The 25207-nt window shown below is 35.7% G+C and overlaps 1 protein-coding gene across 3 annotated transcripts in view; it reads right to left on the reverse strand.

Annotated features, from left to right (window-relative positions):
* Positions 1–25207, reverse strand: part of IQCM (IQ motif containing M) — a 434938-nt gene that overhangs the window by 391341 nt on the left and 18390 nt on the right. For 2 of the 3 annotated variants that reach the window (XM_073892342.1, XM_073892339.1), the window contains exon 2: positions 8666–8810. The exons of the other annotated variant lie outside the window; for it this stretch is intronic. The gene's annotated coding sequence lies outside the window, so the exon portion shown is untranslated. The remainder of the gene's footprint in view (positions 1–8665; positions 8811–25207) is intronic. 3 annotated transcript variants of the gene reach the window in all.

A 25207-nucleotide genomic window follows, 5' to 3' on the forward strand; every position in this document is an offset into this window, starting at 1 on the left:
AAAGAAAGAAAGAAAGAAAGAAAGAAGAAAGAAAGAAAGAAAGAAAGAAAGAAAGAAAGAAAGAAAGAAAGAAAGAAAGAAAGAAAGAAAGAAAGAAAGAAAGAAAGAAAGAAAGAAAGAAAGAAACTCCAAATTTATCCAAAGGGGATGTTAAATGAGCATGCTGCTGTGCGGAAACGGGCACCACAGACATCATAGCTGGATAAAAGCTTTACATCCTACACGTGGTGTCTTAACAAATATAACAAGTCCCAGGCACGTGTCTCCTGCTGGCTATGGTTTAAATTATTTACCTAAAATTTTATATTTAACTTTTTACTACAGTAACCTTAGCTCAAACTCATAGAAGGCATTGCTTTAATATTCATTTCAAATGAATATTACAGAAAGAAGGAAAGAACAGAGTAAAAGGACCATGGAGTAAGATTTGAGTAGGCCACCAACCTGGAAAATGATAAAAATGAAGGCAGTTGACAGCTGCTAAACATAGGGACATGTTTTCCTCTGCCTAACCACCACACCACCACTTTAAACATGTGAAGTACCCCCAAGAATATTTCTTCATGAAATTTAAATTTGTGACTAAAACTTATGAACCTTATGTGATGGCAAATACTGGGCTCAGGGAAACCAAGAAAAGAAAGAGTCTTTCTGGAAAAGTGTTCTCCTACACGAAGTGCTTGTAAGGAGCAATAAAGAATAAAAAAGGCTTTGTTGTGAAGTAGGATGCAGTGGACACTGACCAAGATAAGACATTGTAAGAACTACAAGAGAAAAATCAAAGATGAAGTACTTTTGAAAATGAGAAGAAAAAAGATAAAGAGCTCTGTGTTATCACTGTTTTTAAAATTTCTATGATTTGCTAAAAAAAAAAAAAAAATCACAGCGGAGACCTGGGTGACTCAGTCAGTTAAGCATCTGCCTTCAGTTCAGGTCATGACCCAGGGGCTCCTGGGATCTAGCTCCATGGCAGGGAGCCTATTTCTCCCTCTCCCTCTGCTGCTCCCCCTGCTTGTGCACATGTGCACTCTCTCTCTGTCTCTCTCTGTCAAATAAATAAATAAAATCATTTAAGAAAAAAATCACAGAACATTTACTACTTTGCAACCACTACTCCATAACTGGCAGATTTATTATGAGGGCATCTTAGCTTACCAAAGACAGTTAATGACAACAGGAAATTCAGTTAGTCCCCACAGCTACAGGATTTGGTTCTCAGGTTTGCAAGTCAAAAAACTCACTACACATTACTTTCTGATTTTTACATTTAACATCACTACTACTGTTCTTTCCACAATACAGAAAAATGCTGCAAAAGAAAGGATTAATATTGACCTGAATAGTAGTAATCTCATTTTTTGTTACTTTACCTAGGGCTAATTAAAACATTTTTACCTAAAGATATTATTAACAAAAACAAATATTAGCTTCAAAATAATATGTAAGGAATGACCATATTTTGTAAAAATTAAAAATAAATTTGATGCAATTTCATGATCCTTTTTCTTTTTCTTTTTACTTTTTAATTTTCCTAAAAAACAACATGCATTACTCATAATTTTTAAAAGAGGGAATAGGAAGAAGTAAAAGCTAATGAGATGCTTTTCATTAACCAAAATAATCTATCACCAAAATGGCAATTTATCCATTTCTTATAGTAACTATCATGAAGATCTTCACAGGGACAGATGTTGCTCAGACATTACTATCAGAGTATTAAACTGGATGACATCTTGCCTGAAAAGCCTTGGCACACACAGATTTTTGTGGTTTTGTTGAAATTCTTATTCTATAGCTCCTGACTTTTCAAAGATCCAAGACTATTACCTTTATACATTTCAAAATACCTCTAATATATTTTTTCTTTCATTATAGTTAATTATATCTTAGTATGGTTTGTTCCTGGTGTCACATTCAGCTTCTGTCATTTCAAAATTACACTAGCTGAGTCACTTCTAAAAGAGATGGCTGTAAATAGCAAATTTCATCCATGCATGATGCTAGCATCAGTTTTAAAAAGGTAATATAACCTGAACTTGACCCTAGTTTCAAGAGTGCATCTTGTCTGAGGGCCTGTGGTCTTTTCTCCACTGATTATGTTGGTTACAGTAAAAATGTTAGTATTGTAACTGCATGCTTTAGCTCTGAATACTTAATGGTCTGTTGAGCTGTGCTATCATCATTGCTGATCATTAGTCTCTGTCATTAAGATGGCAAGTTAATCTGGCTTTTGAAGAATTGCAATCTCTATGTGTAAATATTCATTTGAAAAATAAGAAGAGAATGAATGGCAGTGTAGGAGGGACTACAGATACATTTAACAAAAAGATAGCATAAAATGGCTTTTTATAAATGTATATGTACTAGGGATATGTTTTAGAGTTTAGAGTACTTACTACTTTTAACTTACATACCTGGCCTAATTTTAGTTACATGGGCCAAGACAACTCTATATAAAATGGGTGGGACTACTAGTCAATGTCTCAAGGAAAGTAACTCACAGCCCTGACATAAGAAATTTTACCACCTCTCTAAATTCCTAGAAAGATAACTCAGCAGGAGATGAGGTTCTTTTAGCACATCTTGCATTTTGCTTCAAATTAAACTTTTACTTCACACACAAAAAATGTGAAGAGGTGAGTAGATTAAACTGTTAGTAATCATGCTTTCAGCAGAGACATAGTTTCACAATCACTGTGAAGCCTTTTACAATTTGAAGACTGGATTAACTGCAACACCAGGAGGCAGAGTGACCTTGCCCACTTCACAATCTCTGTGATAACAAAACCAGGGGTAGAAATTGAAAAGTTTATTCATTAGAAAAATCATTTACAATGAATCATCTGATTTTCTAGCCTGTCTTTGGATTGTTACAGGCATAATAAATTATACCAATAACAACCAGAGTCAACAAGAAAAAAAAAATTAAGTAGAGATAGAATATCAAATGTCATTGCATCACTTAAAAATTTCTAGACAAGTGAACTTTAAAGTTAAAATAAAATCTTATTTAGGATCAATTGTCTGAACAGCCCACACACCCTCTCTTGAACATCTGCTGCCAAGAGTTCTAACATGCAGAATCCAGCCTGTGACATTTCTGTCTACAATGGGATTATCCCAATATTTTCCCCCACCCCGATCAGGGTAAGGTTACTCAGCAATGGTAGCACTTAAAGAGAGATCAAGGGTCATTAAGGAAAATAGAAGATTTAGCAACTGAATCATGTATTTACTGAAGGCTTAAGATATGTAAATCCTCTGCAGTATTACTTGGCACTAAGAATTATGAACAAAACAGCTGACAAGCTTGAGCCTTTGGGCAGTTTATATAACTTGCTCACCAGGACAACTGAATTCTTTGCAGCATCTGAGACTAAATTTACAAAAATATTCATGGGTACTTTAAACTATTTAGGGTATTACATTTAGATCAAGCACTTTATTAGGAATATTAAAATCTCCACAGATCTTAGAGTGAAATACCCAATTTTCCATAATAAAGGATTCACTATCATTTGCACTTAACAATTCATGCATATAAGAAACTTTCATTGCCGTAAGTATCCCTACTATATTAGAACTTACCTAAACTACACATTCTTTCTCAATAAATATCCATGCTTGCCAGGTTTTCATTCTTGGTCTTTCTCTCATTCTGAACAGCTTTTAGTGGAATTCATTTATACCCATAAATTCAAGTACCTCCTAGGGACTGATATCGCCTGAGTTCTAAAACCATATATTCAACAGCCTGCTGGACATAGGCCTCAAGGTTTATCCAGATTCACAAACTGAACTTGACCAGATAAAACCCATGATCTTTTATATCCAAAATGTGTCCTTCTCCATATCCTTACAAATAAAACTACCAACCATTCAGACCCAGCATTTTAATGGGGCACAATAGAGGAGAAAAGATACTGGCCAGGACCCCAAAAGTGCAAAGTGAGATCAGAAACCCACCATGTAAAACACAGAGCCCAAAAATGTGTGATGTTCAATAGCTAAAAGAGGTTAAAAGTAAAATGATAGAAAGGCTAGACTTTTCTATACTTACCAAAAGAAGCTGGAGTGGCTATATTAATATTAGACAAACTAGATTTCAGAGCAAAGAATATTACAAGGGATAAAGAACATCACTTCATAACAATAAAGAGGAGGACTTGACACTCCTAAAGGTTTATGAACCTACTGACAGAACGTCAAACTATACAAAGTAAAAAACTGTTAGAACTGCAAAGAGAAATAAATCTACAATTATAGTTGGAGACTTCAATATCCCTCTTTTAATAACTGATAGACAAAATAGGGAGAAAATGAGTTAAGGACAAAGAAGATTTAAATAACACTATCAAGAGAATAGCAAATGAGACCTAAAGTAAGCAAAATAAAAAACCAGAATAGAAATCAACAAGAGAAAACAAAAACAACAACAGCAACAAAAATCAATGATGTATTGTATGGTGACTAAGATAACATAATAAAATTAAATTTAATTTAAAAAAATCAATAACTTCAAAAGCTAGTTCTTTGAGAAAATCAATAAAATTGATAAACTTCTATCCAGACTGATAAGGAAAAAGAAAGTGAGGACAGAAATTATAAATATCAATAATGAAAGAAGTCACATCAACACAATTCTACAGAAAGTAAAATAATAATAAAGATATAGTAGCAACAATTTTATGCCCATAAATTCAACAACATAGATAAAATAGTATCCTTGAAAGAACAAGCTACCAAAGCTCACTCAAGAAAAAATAGATAACCTGAATGGCTCTATATCTATTTTTAAAATTGAATGTGTAGTTAAAACTTTTCCATAAAGAAAACTCCAGGCCCTGATGGCTTCATTGGTGAATTCTACCAAATTTTTGAGAGACTTATCAGTTCCATACAAGCTCTTCCAGAAAACTGAAAAAGGAAAAAATGCTTCCCAACTCCTTCAATTAGGCAAGCATTAAGACAAATCAGATACAAGAAAAACAAAATAAAACCTACAGATATATCCCTCACAAATATATATTAAAAAGTCCCCCACAAAATATTAGTAAAATACATCTAATAATATATATAAAGTATAATACATCATAACAAAATGAGGTTTATTCCAATAATACCAGAATAATTTAACCAAATATCAATAAATGTAATTCACCATATTAACAAATGAAAAGAGAAAAACCATATGATCGTTTCAAAAGATTCAGAAAATAATTTTTTGACAAAATCCAACATCCATTTTTTAATCATCGTCATCATCATCATTTGTCAGCAGGCTATGAATAGAAGAATAGAATGAATAGGAATTTCCTTGACCTGATAAAGAGCACCTAGGAAAAAATTCCACAGTTAACACCATACATAATGGCAGAAGACTGAACAACTTTCCCCCAAGAGCAGGAAAAGCAAGGATGCCTGCTCTCATCACTGTTCTATAGCATTGTACTGGAAGTTCTAATCAATGTAATAAGGCAAAGAAAATAAAATGAAAGTCATCCACATTGGAAAAGAAGACAAATTGGCATTACTTGTCCAGTGCCCTTTCCACTGTACATCTAATTTTATATTTTCTTTCTTCATTTTTTTGGTTAAGTTTATTTCTAGATATTTTATTATTTTTGGTGTGATTGTAAATGAGATTGTTTGCTTAATATCTCTTTTTGCTAGTTCATTACTAGTGTAGAGAAATGCAACAGATTTCTGTATATTAATTTTGTACCCTACAACTTTACTGAATTCATTTATTAGTTCTAGTAGTTTTTTGGTGGAGTCTTTAGGGTTTTCTATATATATGGAGTAACATGTCACCTGCAAATAGTAAAAATTTTATCTCTTCCCTACCAGTGTGGATGCTTTTCATATATTTTTCTTGTCTGATTGCTATGGCTAGGATGTCCAGGACTATACTGAATAAACATAGACCCTAAGTTCTTTCTTCATATATTATAAACAGTAAAAAAATAAATAAATAAAGTTCTACAATTAAATTAAAATTAGAACAAGAACATTCATCAGTGATTATGTATTTCCTATGAAGAAGCACAATTTTTTTCGTTCAGATGACCCCAAGGAACTTCTGTTAAATACACTGAATATCACTGTGTGCCAAGAATGCTCATGGCAATCACTTTAAAATCTGCTGTTTTTAAAAATGTCTTACTTAATTTTCTTCTTAGAATTAGCATTTAAATATCTGCCCCTGTCAAATACAATGCATTATCACAGGATGGAAGTAAAATGAAGGCAAAAGAATAAAGACTAAAGACAAAGACTGCCTTAAAATAGTTGTGGCATACTTAAATGTCATACTGTCTCTTAAAGTGTCCTCTTATTACAAGCCAATGAATTTATTCACTTCCAGTGTGAAAGTTCTCTCTTCAAAATTGTCCATAGTAGAGTATAATTTCTTTCTCATTTTATTAGACAGACTAATAGAGTTCTTTCCTCCTTCATTATTTATACACTTGCTGGTTGGTTATTTAGTTCAGGCTTCCTCTTTATAATAATGCTTTGAAATGTGTTATATTCAAATATATTTATAATCTTTTAGAGATTACTCTGAGACTTAAATGTTCAAATCTTCTGATCTAATAATCCCTCAAGAAATCTATTCAAAAAAATAATCACAGATGCAGAGATGTACATTTGTATATAAACATGTCCATTATGGGATTATTCATACTCACAAACAATGTAAACAATTTAAAGGGCAACAACTGAAGAACTGGTATTTAAGAAATGATTCATAAATAAACGGAATATATTCTAAAATAATTGAGAAAGCTCAAAATATAATTTTAACAGAAAAAGTAAAGTAAAAAATATATTTATAATATAATCCCTTCTCTACTACATATATTTCATAGATACACACATACCATTTATAAAAATGGAAATACCCAAAATGATGAATGGTTACCTCTGAATAATGATTATGAATCATGTTTTTCCTCACATCTTACTGTATTTTTAAATTTTTCTTTAAGAATATTTTTATAATCAGAAAAAATAAACATTACTATGAGAGCAGGAAAGACAGAGAATCAGAATGATGAAAGATCCACCAGGTTGAAGTTTTGGCAATGGAGAGACCAGTTTGAGTAAGTAAATGAAGCATAAAGCAAGAATCATTTTTAAAAACAACATGGTAACATTGGCTAGTAACATAGATCATTTTCTGTGCTGTCATCCTTTTCAAGCATTACTAATTCCAACAATAATTCAAACAGAAAAGGTATCTAAAACCGATACAGTATATAGACTTACTTAAACTTACAACAACCCAATGTTATCTTGAGTTTTACACTGTGGGCACTTTAAAAAGAAACATTTTTTTTTAATGGAATATACTTAGAGGACAGCAACTAAGATCAATATTTTTTAAACTTGAATGTCTTAGGAAGAACACATAAGGACACTGGGAATGCTGACCCTAAGAAAGAAAAATTTAAGCAAACAAGGTTTTGTGTCATCTAGTGAGGAGAAGAGCTAATGGTTAGAGCTAACTAAGGATGAAATGGCATCTTCCTATCTTCCCTACCCAGTTGGGGACCACTATCCATTCATTAAATACATGTAAGGTCACTGGGCAAAAGAACCTACTTGACAACCAATTTGGAATCCACTGTTGTTTGTAAAGATATTCTTAATCTTGTTTTAGAGAGAAACTTAAGCATCAGGTGGGTATTTAGACTAAGTGTTCTCTAATGACCCCTCCAAATTGGCATGACATGGCTTTAGGTGTTCTAAGACCAATTCTAATGTGAGGGCAGGGGCTTCCCTCACACACAACACCAAGCAATTGTTGAACACCAGTAGGGTGTCCAAAACTTCAACTCCATTCTGATACTACCTATGCTGGAGAAACCACCAGATTGCACAGATTAAGGATTCAGTCCCACAACACTGCCCCTACAACTCTCACTTTAGATGCCAGCTGTAAGCCCAAGGCTGTTTCCTTGTGCTTCCCATTGACCAGCTACATATTGGAAGTTCCAATAATCTCCTCCTTAGGTTCAATTATTGGCTAGAAGGGCTCACAGAACCCAGGGAAACACTTATTTACATTTACCAGCTTATTAAAGGATATTATAAAAAATACATATCAATAGCCAAAAGAAGAGATACTTAGGGCAAGATCTCAAACAAAGGAGTTTCTGTCCTCATGGAGCTTGGGACCTGGCTTGGTGACACATAGAAGCATTCTGGTTCCCCAAGCATGGAAGCTCTCCAGAAAAAAAAAAAGGCCAAAAGCTAGTCTCTAAAATTTTTATGAAGGCTTCATAACATGGTCATGATTTCCTAAGTCTTTGGTCATTGGCTGATTCAGCCTCTAGTCCTTCTCCCCTCTCTGGTGGTCAGGCAGTCAGACTGAAGTTCCATCCGTCTTCTCTCATGGTTGGTCCTCTTGGCAATTAGCCCCTGCCCATGGGTGGGGTCCAAAAGTTTTTGCCTTTATAAGCCTGCACTCCACTCACAGTTCAGATTACACTTTTAATTTCAGTTGACTCTGTCTCTCAGATTGCAATCCCTAGGACCCCAATTAAATGCTTTTGGTTGCTGTAAACAGCTTCTTAGCCAACACCAAATACGTATTTTTTATAAATCATTATATTGCAATATGATGTTATATTTCTGAGATATGATCCACATTACTCACATTTAGTTTTATAGCAAACTGTTAGGACACAGCTGATGTTCCATCATTTACTAGTCAGTTAACGATCATCCTCAGCCACTTCACTATTCATTAGCACTCCACTATAAATGGTGGAGGCGGAGAGTTCATTCAAATGAGTTGACTCCTGTGCATATTAAAAGTTAAAATGAAAGACTTCATGTAAGAGTTTAGTATCACTGGACAAAGTGGTAAATGAGTATTATGAGTGTGCTTCCTTAACGACTTTATCCCTATTTATCTCCCTTTGCATGAGGTGTTTTCCATTTGTTAACTAAGCATACCGTCAAGGATATAGAATATAACTGTCATCTTAGCTTCCCTGAAACGCCAAATCAGCAATAATAATAACATGATAATGCTGTGTTCATCTACCTAACTCAGAGTTCTGATTTTATCACAACTGAATATGTATTTTCAAATGACTGATCTTTTGTCCTACTGTGTCATGACTTTTTTTAAAGATTTTATTTATTTATTTATTTATTTATTTATTTATTTATTTGAGAGAGAGAGGGCACTTGAGTGTGAGCAGGGGGAGGGGCAGAGAGGGAGAGAACCCCAAACAAGAGAGGAGGGGAGAGGCAGAGAGGGAGAGAATCCCAAGTAGACTCCACATTGAGCACAAGCTGGACTCGGGGCTCCATCCCACCACCTCGAGATCATGACCTGAGCTGAAACCAAGAGTTGAATGCTTAGCCAACTGAGCCACCCAGGCACCCCCCTATCATGACTTCTAAGGTAAACATCATTCACTAAGAGAGTGGGCCATAAATATCGCTAGGCTGCATTACTGTAGATTTCTGGGTAAGTTTCTCTTCCAGAAAGTTTATTTACAGAAAACAGACTACATTGACCAGGTGAGGATTTGCTTCTATTAACTACTGTGGTTAAAAAATAATAATAATATAAAATATACCATCTTAACCTTTTTAAGTTTACAGTTTAGTAATGTTAAATATACTCACACTGTTGCAAAACTAATCTCCAGAACTTTCTCATCTTGCAGAACTGAAACTCTATACCCATTAAATAATACCCCTTTTCCCTTTCTGCCCTGTCCCTGGTAACCACCATTCTACTTTGGTTTTAAGAATTTACTTTTTGTATATATTTTTCCAACGTGTACTTCTTACATGTTTGTGAAAACAGGGAAAAAATGCACACTAATGTTTCATCTCACATCTTAAAAAAAAAAAAACACAGTCATTATTCAAATATTAGGTTTCTCTGTCATAGTATATATTGTTTTAATGCTACTGTAACTTTAAAAGCAATTTGAAAAGTAATGGGCATTTTTTTTCTTATCATACCTAAAAAGTGACTGTTACAAAAAAAAAAACCTCAAACGGCATTTAAGCAGTTTTTCTCCTTAGTTCTGTTCAAATATAGCAAGAGTATAATTAGCTGGACAAGCTGCCTAACTCTGTAATATACATCACCTCCACAACTTACAAACCCGCAGCAGTAACAAGCTTTGCAGTAAATTAAAATCTCCACCTCCTTAAAAAAAAAATTACATTCAAAAAGATGAAGTAAACACCAATTTTCTCTTTCCTAAGAGTGAAGTATATTTAAGGGTGAGGTTAAAAATTTTTTTTCAATTTTTTTTTAATTTAGCAAGTTAAGATGCTGCAATAATGAGGAGACATTCATTTTTTCTTACCACTAAGTAATCGCTTCCACATTATTGGACAGTTTATGGGTCTGACTACTTCACTGCCACTTAATGATCCTAGAAAAAAAGCCCACATTTTTCTTGGGTTCTTTTCGCTCAAAAAAAAAAAAAAAAAATCCAAAAAGTCACTTTGTCAATGCAGCAATTCAAGTATTTCACTTTGGATTATTCCTCCTTTTTTGTGAACATTTAAAAGATAAATTGCTTTCTTTCATTCTAACCTAAATTCAAAGTTTCTAAGATAGATCTCTTGATTCTACCCATGTTCTTGAAATGATTAAATACAAAATCTCTAAAGTAAGTATCTGAATGCTGCTTCTCCAAAAACAAATGCTTCAAGATATGACCCAGAATACATATTTCTCGACTGAATAAGGAAGTAATGCCTAAAATTTTCAACATCTACAGAGAGGAAGCTAGTAATAACCTAGCAAGTCATGCATAAAAGCTCAACAGAACCTTAAATCTCTGATGATAAAAAAGCAATAAGAAAATGGATCCCTAAAACTATTCAAATCTACTACAGAATGTGAGATAACACTATCATCTCTTCATTTCTGATCTTACGATGTTCTTTTCAGGAGTTCTATTTGTCAGCACAGGTCACAGACTCACTATGTGTTTTACAGGTCTTTTAACCAAATTAATGATTCTAAAAGCATATTTTCCAGTTCATTGCAGATACATCTCTAAATTATACTTGGCTCACAAGTTGTAAAAAGCAGTATATTATATAGCTATAAGTTCCTCCCACTCAACCTATTTTAAGTTCTGATATCAGCCAAGGTAATGCTAATAATGCTCATCACAAAAAACTATCACAGTTCAATACCTATTTAAAAATATTCATTAATTCAAGGGTTAAGAGTCCTAAGTGAAAGGCACTGGGCTAGGTGTTGTAGGTGACAGGAAGCTGGAAAACCATTGTTACCTTCAGTCAGTTTTCAGTCTACCCAGGAAGACAGGTATAAAGAAACAATGACATTTGGAGTGACGAAATCTATTATTCTAATTAGGACACTTTTAAGAGTGGGAGAGGTGCTTCTAGAAACTAACCCAGGATAACAGACATAAACAAGTCTGTCCCAGGAAAACTGGGACATAGAGTCACCCTAACTATGGTATTCAATGTTTTGCAGTTTAAATGTTTTCAAAAATATTATTTAATTTTTTGCCTAGAAACAAAGCTATGAGATAAATAACATAATACTATCCCCACTTTTAGATGGGAAAATGAAGGCTCAGGGAAAGTAAATGATTTACCTAAGTTTACACAGCTAATAAATGATGGGTCCAAGGCCTGCGCTGAAATTTTCTAATTCTGCATCTAATATCTTTCCTTTATAACACACTGCTTCATCAATAGCTGTAACTACTAGATTCGTAGATATATTCTATAATGACAACCTGGGGGAAGCACTGTTCTTGTGATTATAATACCCATATTGAAATATAGGGAGATAACATGTACCAGTTTGACAGTATTTTCGCTTTCATGGTAAAAATTACATGGATAAATGAGGACAGATTAATCAAAGGAAATTATATGACACAGAGTTGACCTACAAAAAAAAAATAAAAGCTAAAACAGTTTCAAGTAAAATCAGAGTCTAAAAAAGGATATCCTCATCATTGTTATTATTCAAAATTGTCTTGTAAGTTATAATAGATAAATATTGGATAAGAAGAGATAAAACCATCTCCTTTTGCCAATAAGACTGTATAATAATAGTGACTATGACCAGAATTTTAAAAATCGGTAAGATGGTTAGATTCAAGATAAATATTTTAAAACTCAGTGATATTTGTGTCTTCCAGCAATAAGCTCCCCCTCCTATCAATCCGAAGCTCCTCTGGACCACTTCTGTTCCATATAGACTTCTGCCCAGTCATATGATTTTTACAGTTCTGAACAGAATACAGAACACCCTATTCTGAGGTGTCTGGTTTGGATGATTTCTCCAAATTCCAGAGCTACCAACAGAATAATGATTTATCCTGTATCAATGACCAAGAGGACTTAACTTATTCGCTTTCGGAAAAAAGACTGCCTCTAAGACAAAATTCTACTTAGTCTTAGAGCCCCTGGCAGCAAATTCCTGGACATTTTGAAATTGCAAATTTCTTTCCAGTCTTCAAGAATGCATAACTACTGACATCCAGTCTCAGAACACTCAATGCATACAAAGAAAAAATATCCATGATTAAAGGACACACGTGTGGGGTTTTTGCAGAAATTGTCCAGCTCAGTATTAGCTCCTTAACAGCCTGATATAACCTGTTTCATATGCCTCTTTCAGCCACTACAATCTATTTCTAAAATGACAGAAGTTTCTACAAAATTCAAAAGTTAAATGATTTATCAGTGAGATTTCTATGTCACCCTTTTAAAGAACAACAGTAACATTAAAAGAATTTTCATGTCATTGCTGTGTTGAGATTTATTCTTTGAGACCTTGCATCTTTGTGTCTGTAACAGGTATTTGTGACTCTCCTTGTGGGCTTGATGAAGTAAGCAGCCATATGAAGAAGCCCACATGGCAAAGAACTGCAATAGCCTCTAGGAACTGCATGTGGCTTCTAGGATCTGAGTTAACTTCAGCTAATAGCCAGGAAAAAGTTGGGCCCCTCAGTTATACAATCACAAGGAAACGGATTCTGGCAACAACCTGAATGAGCATGGAAGTGGATTCTTCCCCAGTCAACTCTCCAGTTGAGAAAGCAGCCTGGCCAATACAGTGAATAAAGCCTTGTGAGACCCTGAAGTATAAAACATATTCAAGCCATGCTGAGAATCCTGGCCCATAGAAATTGTGAGATAATAAATGTGTGTGTTGTTTTAAGCCACTTAATTTGTGATAATTTGTTACACAGCAACAGGAAACTAATATATCTTCCAATGTCTTTCTGTCTTGGAGTAAAATCCTAAGTCATTTTCACAGTTTGGCCACTTGCTACGACACTATCATCTTCCATTTCACCATCGCAAACTTTGCTCTAACTACAATGGCCTCTTTGCTTTTCATATAGGACAGACTTGCCACATTTTCCATTTGACAGACTGGCTCAGAGTCTTCAATATTCTGTCTGGAATGCTGTTCCCAGATACCTGCTTAGCTCACAACTCACCTTCTAGGTACCTATTCAAAGATTACTTTGTTGGAGACACCTTCTCCTGAAAAAAAAAACAGGAATTCCTAACCCCACTCAACAGGCACTGCTAGCATCCGACTGCTTTATTCTCTCCACAACACTCTCATATCACCACTTGATAGGCATTTTTATTCATTTGTCTGCTTATTGTATCTCTCCCTGTACCAGAAGGTAAAGTCCAAGGTGGCAGAGATTATTTTGTTGTTATCTGTTGTTAACCTACATATGTGGAACCTGTGTTGAGTAAATAAATAAATTGATAGATAAGTTAATGAATGAATTAAAGCAAATGCATTATTAAAGAAATTAGACGTTAATAGATATGAGTAAACAAAATGACTTAATAGAGAGATAAATTTAACAAATGGAACAGAAAAAAAGCATTCAGAACTATAATAAAGGATAATTTCCTAATTCCTCATGATCCAGGTTGGAAAGATAATATAATCTTTTTTCTAATCATGGGAATTAGACTAGTTCCATACTTCTTCACAGCATCTTCCAGATGACAACGGAGCAATGACTAAAATGTTCTGAGAGAAAAAGAGTATGACTTTAATATTTTATACTCATTCAAATTTTCTTTTGTGATTCAGGCAACTGACTTTATTAAGCACACAAAATCATAAGAAATATAATTTCTACAATAGCTTTATGAAAATTAAAGTCCTACCAATCAAGAAATGGATGAAATAAGGGATTCAGAAATGGAAAAGCAAGAATGAATAAAATAAGTGTTGGTGGGCATTGAATCAATTTAAATAAATCTATTTAAACAACTACAGTAATTTGTTAAGAAAATATAATTTGGATGTTTTAAACTTTGACAAAGAGAAATAATATTACTGACAAAGCTGGAAGATTGGTGTAGGAGCAGCAAGAGGAAGTAAAAGAGTATTCCTTCATAATTCACATCAGGGGGACAATTATAATATCTTAAAAATTGAAGCATGAAATTTTTTAAATGACACAAACAACTAACTTATCCTTTGTAATAATTTTAGTAACCTTAGATCTTCTAGGAATTTTTTTTTACAAATCTTTCCTATAGACACAAAGTGAATATTTAGGCTTTGTGGGCTGCACACAATCTCTGTTGGTTTTTTATTTCTTTCTTTTATAACCTTTTAAAAATGTAAAGACCAACCTTACCCCCCACACTGTACAAAAACAGGCCTTGGGCTAAATTTGACCTGCTTGCTATATTTTGTTGACTTCTAGCTAAATAACATTGAGCCAAAATTCTGTCGTTCTTTCATTTTCACTCTGGGATCTTTTGATTCTGTTAAATGTAAGCAAAACTAATTGTGGTATTTTGTATTTAAAACTATATGATAATTTATAGGATTTCCACTTTTGGTCAAGATGTACCCAGCAGGTATAATTCACATTGTTTGACATCCAATCAAAAGTTATCAAGCCTGCAAAAAAATAGGCCAATATGACCCATATTGAGGGAAAAAAAAACTGAATCAAAACCAACCTGGAAATTACACAGATGATAAAATTTGTAGACTAGAACATCAGAATAGCTATTACAGCTGTATTTCATATGTTCGAATAGCTAGAGGAAAGAGTGAGCATGTTATGCAAAAACCTAGAAGATATTTAAGACTTAAATACAACTTCTAGATATGAAAACTACAATGTCTAAGACAAAAAAGAAATACACTGAATGGGATTAACAGAGATAAACACTGCAAGAGGAAAGATTAGTAAATTTGAAAGTGTATCAGTAGAAATCATCCAAACTGAAACACATAAAGAAAAAAGGCTGGAGACACCTGGGTGGTTCAGTTGGCTAAGCGTCTGCCTTTGGTTCAGATCATGATCTCAGGGTCTGAGGCTCAAGTCATGATCTCAGGGTCCTGGGACAGAGCCACATATTGGACTCCCTGCTCAGTGGGGAGTCTGCTTCTTCCTCTCCCTCTGCCTCTCCCCTCCCCCCACCACTCATGCTCTCTCTCTCTCAAATAAATAAATAAAATTCTTAAAAAAAAAAAAAGAAAGGAAAAAGGCTGGGAAAAAAATGAACAAAGTATCAGTGAGTTGTGGGAATATTTAAAGTGATCCTACAATTTATCAAAGTTCTGTTAATTGTTTAACTGAATCCTTTAAAGAGAGGAGAAAACACAGAAAAATATTTGAAGATATAATGGCCAAAAAATTCCCAAATTTGATGAAAACTATCTTACCACAGATCCAAGAAGCTCAATAAACTCAAGCACAAAATAATGAACCACAAGAAATCATTTAAAACCAGTGATAAGGAGAAAATCTTAAAAGCAGCCAAGGAAAAGACATATTACAAACAGGGAAACAAAGATACAAATTGAACCAGTGAAAAGCCAAAAGGCAGTGGAGCCTTTAAAAGGCTGAAAGTAAAGAACTGGCAACTTAGAATTCTAAACACAAGGAAAATATCTTTCAAAAACAAAGGTATATACCTATTAGAATGGCTAAAATCTAGAATACTGACAACACCAAATGCTGACAGGGATGTGGAGCAACAGGAGCTGTCTATATCATTGGTGGGAATACAACAGTACAGCCACTTTTGGAAGACAATTTGGTTTCTTACAAAACTAAACATACTCTTACCATACAATCCAGTAATCATGCTCCTTAGTATTTACCCAAATTTTCCTTAGTATGGAAAATTTATGTCCATACAAGAACCTGCACAAGGATATTTACAGCAACTTTATTGATAATTGCCAAAACTTGGAAGCAATAGTATGTCTTTCAGTAGATGAACAGGTAAATATATGATGGTACGCCCAGACAATGGAATATTATTCAATGCTAAAAAGAAAAGAGCTATCAAGCCATGAAAAGACATAGGGAACATAGGGAACCTTAAATGTGTATCACTACCATATGATTCTAACTATATGACATTCTGGAAAAGGCAAAACTGTGAAGACAAAAAAAGAAAAATAAGGTCTTAAAAAAGTATGACTTACTACTGACCAATAAACACATGAAAAGATGTTCAGCATCATTAGTCATTAGGGAAATGCAAATCAAAACTATAATGATTTACCACTTCACACCCACTAGAATGACTACAATTAAAAACAGACAATAACAGGTGTCAACAAGGATGTGAAGAAATAGGAACCCTCATACACTGCTAATGGGAGTGTAAAATGGTATACCTGCTTTAAAAAATAGTTTGTCAGTTTCTCAAAATTTTAAATATAGAATAACCACATAACCTAGCAATTCAACCCTTGGATATCTACCAGGAGTAATGAAAACATATGTTCACACAAAGTCTTACACACAAATGTTCATAGCCACATTATTCACAACAGCCAAAAAGTGGAAACAACCCAAATGTCCATTCACCTGATGAACAGATAAACAAAATGTGTTTACACCCATACAACAGAATTCTATTTGGTGATTTAAAAAAGCAACCAAGTCAAAGCACCAGGGTGGCTCAGTTGGTTAACCATCTGACTCTTGGTTTCAGCTCAGGTCATGATCTCATGGGTCGTGAGATCAAGCCCCATGTCAGACAGTCTGCTTGAAGAGTCTCTTCCTCTGCCCCATCCCCTGCTCTCACTCTCCCTCTCTCTCAAATAAATAAATCTCTTAAAAAAAAAAAAGGCAACAAAGTCTCAATACTTGCCACAACATGGAAGAATGTCGAAAATATTATACTTAATGAAAGAAGCCAAACACAAATGAACCCATGTTATATTATCCCAGCTATCTGAAATGCCCAGAAAAAGCAAATCTATAGTGACAGAGAGTAGATTAGTGATTGCATATGGCTGGGGGAAGGAATGAGGAGTGACTACAAATGGGCATAAGATTTTTTCTTGGGATGATGGAAATGTTCTAAAATTAGACTGTGGGGATGGTTGCACAACTCTGCAAATACGCTAAAAATCACTGAATTGTATACTTAAAGTGGATTTATAGTATTTTAATTGAACCTTACCTAAGCTGTTAAAAAACACAAAAGTGGAATAAAGAACTTTTCAGACATATAAACACAGAAAATATCACCAGCAAACCTGCACTATACTAATTATTAAAGTAAGTACTTCAGGCAAATGAAAAATGATATAATATAGAAACCTGGATCCAAACAAAGGAATAAAGAAAATAGAAAATGATAACTAGCGTGTAAATATAAAAGATTTAATCATTAATTAAATCTCTTTAAAAGAATTGTTTAAAGTAAAAATATTAACAATGTATTGTGGCATATATAACATATAATAGGTGATGGGGATTAATGAGTGCATTTGTTGTGATGAGCACCAGGTATTGTATGAAAGTGTTGAATCACCATATTTTACACCAGAAACTAATATTATACTGTATGTTAGCTAACTGGAATTTAAATAAAAACTTCAAAAAAATAAGAAGTAAAATATATGAAAATAGCACAAAGGCCAGGAAAAAAGTGGAAGCAAACCTGTAAGTTACCTATATTATTCATGAAGTAGTATACTATTATTTTAAGGTAAAATGTGTTAAGTTAAAGTTGTATACTGTAAATTTAAAGCAATTACTAGGAAAACACAACAAAGAATTATAGCTGATAAACCAATAAAGAAGGTAAAATGGAATAAAAAAAATAGAATCCAAAACTCAGTAGAAACAAAGGAAAAAGAGAACAAAAAATGGGAAAGATAGAAAGCAAAGAGCAAGATGGTAGCTTTAAACCCAAACATACTGGTCTCAGGAATTCAGCTGGATAGGGATCAAACCATTCTGAACACCTACGAACTCAACAGGAGATCGAAGAAAAGAATAGCAACAACTCTCTGAACAGAAAAGCGACCACTTTCTGGAAGGTAGGACGTGCGGAGAAGTGAATCCGAGGCGATATTCAGGAGGATAGACGGCGGGGGAGGGGGCCTCCGTCGGCTGCTTCTGGCAAGTGCTAGAGCAGCAGAGCACAAAATTGGAACTTTTAGATGTCGGCTCCGCTGAGGACGTTGCTCCAGTGGCTAAGCGGGGGGTGGAATCCTCCCGGGACAGTGTGGTCTCAGGACCCTCGGGGTCACAGAAAGACCGTGGGTGCCTGGGTGCAGCAGAGCTCCCAGGTATCGGAGCTGAGGCGCAGACTCTCAGCTCGGGGTTGCCATAAACTTATCGGTGACAGTCGGGCCACTGCTCCTCCAGCAGGGGCCCAACAAGCGGCAGATCCGGGGAGACTCCCCTTACTCCCCCAGGAGGAGCGGCGCAGGAGTGCACCGCAGGGATCTGCTGGGTTTGGAGACTCCACACCGGGTTGGGTGCCAGAGATAGAAACGCTCGGTCACAGGACGGGTGAGAACGGACTGCGGTCGGAGAGTGATTGACTGCTTTTCTCTGGGGGCGCACTGAGGAGCGGGGCCCAAGTTCTCGACTCCACCGGAGGCCGCCATTTTCGCTCTTGCCCTTCAACGATGTATGGAAAGCTTGCAGGGACAAAAGCTCCTGAGAGCAAACCCGAGCGGATTGCTTAGCCCGGACCCGGCGAGGGCGGGGCTATTCCGCCTCCGGCAAAGATATTTGGGAAGCATGGCAACAGGCCCCTCCCCCAGAAGATCAGCACGAACAGCCAGCCAAGACCAAGTTTACCGATCAATGAGAACGGCAGAACTCCAGCACTAGCGGAATACTACACATAGAATTCATGGCTTTTTTACCATGATTCATTAGTCTTTCAAAGTTAATTTTTTTTAACTGTTCTTTTTTTCAAATTTTTCTTTTTCCCTTTTTCAACCAACATCTTATCAATCCCTTTCTTTAAAAAAACATTTCTATTTTTCATTTTTAGAGTCATATTCTATCGCTTCATAGTATTTACCCTTATTTTTGGCATATATATATATAAGTTGTTCTCTCTTTAAAATTTTGAGATACAGTTTCTTCTAATATATCAAAATATACCCTAAATCTCTATGTATGGCTTTGTTCTAGTCTCCTGCCTGATCACATTCTCTCCCCCCCCTTTTTTTCTTTCTTTCTTTCCATTATTTTTAATCCTCTTCTTTCTTTTTTAAAACATTTTCTTAACAATTCCTTCTTTAAAATTTTTTATAATTTTCATCTTTACAGTCATATTCCATCCCTTCATCATATCAACCATTATTTTTGTACATATATAAGTTTTTATTTCTTTAAAATTTTGGGAGGCACTTTCTTCTAACAGACCAAAATACACCCAAAATCTAGTTTGTGGCACTGATCTCCACACCAGCTTGACCATATTTGATCATACTCTATTTTTTTTGTTTTGTTCTTTTTTTTTTATCTTTTTCTTTTTCTCTTTTTCTTTTTTCTTTCTCTCCCTTTCTTTTCCCCCGGTTTCAGGTCTTTTCGGATTTGTTTAGAGTATATTTTCTGGGGAGGTTGTTACCCTGCTAGCATTTATTCTCTCATTCATCTGTTCTCCTCTGGACAAAATGACAAGATGGAAAAAATCACCTCAACAAAAAGAACAAGAGGTAGTACTGATTCCAGGGACCTATCAACGGACATTAGTACAATGTCACCTAGAGTTCAGAATGATGATTCTAAAGATACTAGCTGGGCTTGAAAAAAGCATGGAAGTTATTAGAGAAACCCTTCCTGGAGAAATAAAAGAACTAAAACCTAACCAAGTCAAAATCAAAAAGGCTATTAATGAGGTGTAATCAAAAATGGGGGCCCTAACTGCTAGGATAAATAGGGCAGAAGAGAGAATCAGTGATATAGATGACCAAATGATGGAAATAAAGAAGCTGAGAAACAGAGAGATAAACAACTACTGGATCACAAGGGCAGAATTCAAGAGATAAGCAATACGATAAGATGAAACAACATTAGAATAATTGGGATCCCAGAAGAAGAAGAAAGAGAGAGAGGGGCAGAAGGTATATTGCAGCAAATCATAGCAGAGAACTTCCCTAATGTGGGGAAAGAAACAGGCATCAAAATCCAGGAGGCACAGAGAACCCCTCTCAAAATCAACAAAAATAGGTCAACACCCCGACATCTAATAGTAAAACTTACGAGTCTCAGAGACAAAGAGAAAATCCTGAAAGCAGCTCAGGAGAAGAGATATGTAACCTATAATGGTAGAAATATTAGATTGGCAGCAGACCTATCCACAGAGACCTGGCAGGCCAGAAAGGACTGGCATGATATCTTCAGAGCACTAAAGAGAAAAATATGCAGCCAAGAATACTATATCCAGCTAGGCTGTCATTGAAAATAGAAGGAGAGATAAAAATCTTCCAGGACAAACAAAAACTAAAGGAATTTGCAAACACGAAACCAACTCTACAAGAAATATTGAAAGGGGTCCTCTAAGCAACGAGAGAGCCTAAAAGCAGCATAGACCAGAAAGGAACACAGACAATATACAGTAACAGTCACCTTACAGGCAATACAATGGCACAAAATTCATATCTTTCAATAGTTACCCTGAATGTTAATGGGCTAAATGCCCCAATCAAAAGACACAGGCTATCAGACTGGATTAAAGAACAAGATCCATCGATACGCTGTCTGCAAGAGACTCATTTTAGACCCAAAGACACCCCCACATTGAAAGTGAAGGGGTGGAAAACCATTTACCATGCTAATGGACACCAAAAGAAAGCTGGGGTGGCAATCCTTATATCAGACAAATTAGATTTTAAACCAAAGACGGTAATAAGAGATGAGGAAGGACACTATATCCTACTTAAAGGGTCTATCCAACAAGGAGATCTAACAATTGTAAATATCTATGCCCCTAACAAGGGAGCAGCCAATTATATAAGCCAATTAATAACAAAGCAAAGAAACACATCGACAACAATACAATAATAGTGGGGGACTTTACACCCCCCTGACTGAAATAGACAGATCATCTAATCAAAAGATTAACAAGGAAATAAAGACTTTAAATGACACACTGGACCAAATGGAACTCACAGACAGATTCAGAACATTCCATCCCAAAGCAACGGAATACACATTCTTCTCTAGTGCCCATAGAACATTCTCCAGAATAGATCACATCCTAAGTCACAAATCAGGTCTCAACTGGTACCAAAAGATTGGGATTATTCCCTGCATATTTTCAGAACACAATGCTTTGAAACTAGAACTCAATCACAAGAGGAAAGTCAGAAAGAACTCAAATACATGGAGGCTAAAGAACATCCTACTAAAGAATGAATGGGTCAACCAGGAAATTAAAGAAGAATTGAAAAAATTCATGGAAACCAATGAAAATGAAAACACAACTGTTCAAAATCTTTGGGATGCAGCAAAGGCAGTCCTGAGAGGAAAGTATAGAGCAATACAAGCCTTTCTCAAGAAACAAGAAAGGTCTCAAATACACAGCCTAACCTTACACCTAAAGGAGCTGGAGAAAGAACAGTGAATAAAGCCTAAACCCAGCAGGAGAAGAGAAATAATAAAGATCAGAGCAGAAATCAGTGAAATAGAAACCAAAAGAACAGTAGAACAGATCAATGAAACTAGGCGCTAGTTCTTTGAAAGAATTAACAAGATTGATAAACCCCTGGCCAGACGTATCAAAAAGAAAAGAGAAATGACCCAAATCAACAAAATCATGAATGAAAGAGAAGAGATCACAACCAACACCAAAGAAATACAAACAATTCTAAGAACATATTATGAGCAACTCTATGCCAGCAAATTAGATAACCTGGAAGAAATGGATGCATTCCTAGAGATGTATCAACTACCACAATTAAACCAGGAAGAAATAGAAAACCTGAACAGACCTATAACCACTAAGGAAATTGAAGCTGTCATCAAAACTCTGCCAACAAACAAAAGCCAAGGGCCAGATGGCTTCCCAGGGGAATTCTACCAAACATTTAAAGAAGAATTAATACCTATTCTCCTGAAACTGTTCCAAAAAATAGAAATGGAAGGAAAACTTCCAAACTCATTTTATGAGGCCACCATTACCTTGATCCCCAAACCAGACAAAGACCCCCTCAAAAAGGAGAATTACAGACCAACATCCTTGATGAACTGGATGCAAAAATTCTCACCAAAATACTAGTCAATAGGATCCAGCAGTACATTAAAAGGATTATCCACCATGACCAAATGGGAATTATCCCTGGGCTGCACGGTTGGTTCAACATCTGCAAATCAATCAACGTGATACAATACATTATCAAAAGAAAGAACAAGAATCATATGATCCTCTCAATAGATGCAGAAAGAGCATTTGACAAAGTACAGAATCCTTTCTTGATCAAAACTCTTCAGAGTATAGGGATAGAGGGTACATACCTCAATATCATAAAAGTCATCTATGAAAAACCTACAGCCAATATCATTCTCAATGGGGAAAAACTGAGAGCTTTCCCCGTAAGGTCAGGAATACAGCAGGGATGTCCACTCTCACCACTGCTACTCAACATAGTATTAGAAGTCCTAGCCACAGCAATCAGACAACAAAAAGAAATCAAAGGCATCCAAATCGGCAAGGAGGAAGTCAAACTCTCACTCTTTGCAGATGATATGATACTTTATGTGGAAAACCCAAAGGACTCCACCCCAAAACTGCTAGAACTCATACAGGAATTCAGTAAAGTGGCAGGATATAAAATCAATGCACAGAAATCAGTGGCATTCCTATACACCAACAACAAGATAGAAGAGAGAGAAATTAAGGAGTCGATCCCATTTTCAATTGCACCCAAAACCATAAGATACCTAGGAATAAATCTAACCAAAGAGGCAAAGGATCTCTACTCAGAAAACTGTAAAATACTCATGAAAGAAATTGAGGAAGACACAAAGAAATGGAAAAAACGTTCCATGCTCATGGATTGGGAAGAACAAACATTGTGAAGATATCAATGCTACCTAGAGCAATCTACACATTCAATGCAATCCCCATCAAAATACCAACCACTTTTTTCAAAGAAATGGAACAAATAATCCTAAAATTTGTATGGAATCAGAAAAGACCCCAAATAGCCAGAGGTATGTTGAAAAAGAAAAGCAAAGCTGGTGGCATCACAATTCCGGACTTCAAGCTCTATTCCAAAGCTGTCATCATCAAGACAGTATGGTACTGGCACAAAAACAGACACAAAGATCAATGGAACAGAATAGAGAGCCCAGAAATGGACCCTCAACTCTATGGTCAACTCATCTTTGACAAAGCAGGAAAGAATGTCCAATGGAAAAAAGACAGTCTCTTCAACAAATGGTGTTGGGAAAATTGGACAGCCACATGCAGAAGAATGAAACTGGACCATTTCCTTACACCACACACAAAAATAGACTCCACATGGTTGAAAGACCTAATGTGAGACAGGAGTTCATCAAAATCCTAAAGGAGAACACAGATAGCAACCTCTTCGACCTCAGCCGCAGCAACTTCTTCCTAGAAACATCGCCAAAGGCAAGGGAAGCAGGGGCAAAAATGAACTATTGGGACTTCATCAAGATAAAAGGCTTTTGCACAGCAAAAGAAACAGTCAACAAAACCAAAAGACAACCAACAGAATGGGAGAAAATATTTGCAAATGACATATCAGATAAAGGGCTAGTATCCAAAATCTATAAAGAACTTATCAAACTCAACACCCAAAGAACAAAGAATCCAATCAAGAAATGGGCAGAAGACATGAACAGACATTTTTCCAAAGAAGACATCCAAAGGGCCAACAGGCACATGAAAAAGTGCTCAACATCACTCGGCATCAGGGAAATCCAAATCAAAACCTCAATGAGATACCACCTCACACCAGTCAGAATGGCTAAAATTAACAAGTCAGGAAATGACAGATGTTGGCGGGGATGTGGAGAAAGGGGAACCCTCCTACACTCTTGGTGGGAATGCAAGCTGGTGCAACCACTCTGGAAAACAGTATGGAGGTTCCTCAAAAAGTTGAAAATAGAGCTACCATACGATCCAGCAATTGCACTACTGGGTATTTACCACAAAGATACAAATGTAGGCATCCGAAGGGGTACGTGCACCCAGATGTTTATAGCAGCAATGTCCATAATAGCGAAACTGTGGAAAGAGCCAAGATGTCCATCGACAGATGAATGGATAAAGAAGAGGTGGTATATATACACAATGGAATATTATGCAGCCATCAAAAGGAATGAGATCTTGCCATTTGCAACGACGTGGATGGAACCGGAGGGTGTTATGCTGAGTGAAATAAGTCAATCAGAGAAAGACATGTATCATATGACCTCACTGATACGAGGAATTCTTAATCTCAGGAAACAAACTGAGTGTTGCTGGAGTGGTGGGGGGTGGGACGGAGGGGGTGTCTGGGTGATAGACATTGGGGAGGGTATGTGCTATGGTGAGCGCTGTGAATTGTGCAAGACTGTTGAATCACAGATCTGTACCTCTGAAACAAATAATGCAATATATGTTAAGAAAAAAAAAAGACAGCAGGAGGGGAAGAATGAAGCAGGGGAAATCAGAGCGGGAGACGAACCATGAGAGATGATGGACTCTGAAAAATAAACTGAGGGTTCTAGAGGGGAGGAGGGTGGGGGGGATGGGTTAGCCTGGTGATGGGTATTAAAGAGGGCACGTTCTGCATGGAGCACTGGGTATTATGCACAAACAATGAATCATGGAACACTACATCAAAAACTAATGATGTAATGTTGGTGATTAACATAACAATCAAAAATTTAAAGAAAAAAACCCCAAATATATCAATAATAATATTAAATGTAAA

The sequence above is a fragment of the Callorhinus ursinus genome, unplaced genomic scaffold (genome assembly GCF_003265705.2).
Source record: "Callorhinus ursinus isolate GAN/ISIS: 27379988/994484 unplaced genomic scaffold, GSC_fseal_2.0 scaffold4, whole genome shotgun sequence".
Lineage (NCBI taxonomy): Eukaryota > Metazoa > Chordata > Mammalia > Carnivora > Otariidae > Callorhinus > Callorhinus ursinus.